The sequence below is a fragment of the Schistocerca nitens genome, chromosome 8, assembly GCF_023898315.1.
Source record: "Schistocerca nitens isolate TAMUIC-IGC-003100 chromosome 8, iqSchNite1.1, whole genome shotgun sequence".
NCBI classification, from domain to species: Eukaryota; Metazoa; Arthropoda; class Insecta; order Orthoptera; family Acrididae; genus Schistocerca; species Schistocerca nitens.
In genome coordinates this window covers 112,678,614-112,680,699 of record NC_064621.1, presented here as the reverse complement: position 1 = coordinate 112,680,699, position 2,086 = coordinate 112,678,614, and positions in this window count along the sequence as shown.

Genomic DNA, 2,086 nt, shown 5'->3' with positions numbered 1-2,086 from the left:
CAGAAGATTTACGTAATACGTATTCCTCCAAGTGTAGAAAGACTAATTACCAATAATGAGTGAAGATTGAAGTCCAACTCATACAATAGCAACAAGGAAGAATCTCTATGAACTAAGCACGAACTATGGTGCCATAGCTAAGAGAATCCAAGTGCAGTTAGAGTGTCTGGCAGCCACTGGCCGTGCTACATCACGATGGGAAATGGCGCTCGTGGTGCGGGGCTGCTGGACGTATGGCTCAGCGGGCGCACGTCATTGGGTCCGCGAGATCCCGCACGACCACCATCGGCGTCTGACGGAACTTCCAATTCCGATACCAACTTCGCGACACACAGGGGTGGTATCGACATGGCATACCACATATTCTATTATCTTATCCTTTTCATGATTTACAAAGCTGGACTTGTAAGTTAAAAATGGAAATAGTGTTCTCAAACAATGAAGAAATTTGGTACACAGCAGAGAGCCCAGAACTTTGAGAATCTTTGTCGTTTGATATCTCACTTAGTGTCCTACGAACTTGAGAGATACAGAACAAAATTAGTAAAAATTAATATATGTTCACACCATAGAAGGTAATCCTCGGCTCAGTTTTCCACACTTACTGGTTAATGCTTCTAATTTATTGCCTGCAGGTGGCTATAATTGCAAGGGTGCAATTCGCTGTGCTGTCATATTTGTCCATTTATGAAGGATGATGGATGACACTTGGTATTGCTTGAGATCGCACGTGTTTTTCAGTACATCACGTGATCCACTGTGTGACACTTATATTTATCTGTGAATATGAAGTATATTTATCTCATGTTCTTTTGGAAAGATAATGTCTGTAAGATTGGGCATAACTATACTCGTCTTTTTTGTTACTGTTATTAATGTACCTATTACAATTATTTTTGGAAGCCTTTCTGCAAAGCTTCCATTTCTTTAACATTCAGATCTATGTAATTTGTTTATTATATCTTCACCTTACCTGATTTTTGTAGCAGGCACGAGGTCTAACTATTTATATTCCTAAGAAATTTCAGATATGTATTATGAAATTTGTGGTGTGCTATCCACCCTGTACTACGATGTTAATGCCTTCTTCTCTCGAAGAGGCTAGTATTTTGTATTTCATATTGTCTGTGTGTTGAAGGCAGCCAAGTTTCTTTCTACGAATAAGTAGGTCAGATCAGCAGAATCAATAGATGGGAAAGGTTTCAACTTGTGTACTGAAAGCTTCATGAGAAGGGGTGGCCAGTAGATAAGAATATTAAATCATCTATGGAGGAAAGAGAGTGTGTATGACAAATGGCCAGGACCAAAAAAAATCGTGTGAGGAGTATTAGACCTTTCTGTTGGCTGCTAAGCTGATGTACAGAAGGACAAGAAAGAAAGTCGGTAGTCTCCATTTTCGAGGAAACCACTAAAGCTGTCACTTTGGCTAATGTAGACAAACGATAGGAAACGTAGATCTGGATTGTCTGGTTGAGAACTACAATCATACCCTACAAAAAAAAAATTCTTGGCAGATACATTGTCGTAGGACATGGAGTTCACCAGCTCCAGCACTAAGAATCACTACTCTGGAACTGTTACATCAAGTGTGTGTATACTGAGCTGCCCTTCAGTGTTCAGTTGGCATATTTTTATACTGCGACCAACGTTTCGATGCAGATGAGTGCCATTGTTTTGATAATTGGAGAGCACTAGTTTGGTTTTGTTCAACAGTATTACTTTTATTGTGTTAACTGGTTTTCGGCTTACAAGACCATCTTCAGACATTTGCTTACCAAAGAAGCTGCAGTGTTTATAAACAATATTGGAAGAGAATCGACTAGATTTGCGTTCTGATCTATTATATTCAGCATTATATGGTCTAATATCTGAACAGTCACAGGGAGATACGTCAGATTATGGGAACCCCTGCAATTTTATAATCGAGACACACCGTACGAAAGAACATGTAATTGTATGGACTACTGTGTCGTTAGTGTACGAATTCGTCACAATATTAGACTCAACGTGAATCGTATTGACTGGTAGAATGTCCACTAGCTGATTCGACTTGTAAATTTTTTCAGTTTTATGCTCCAGCACTTTT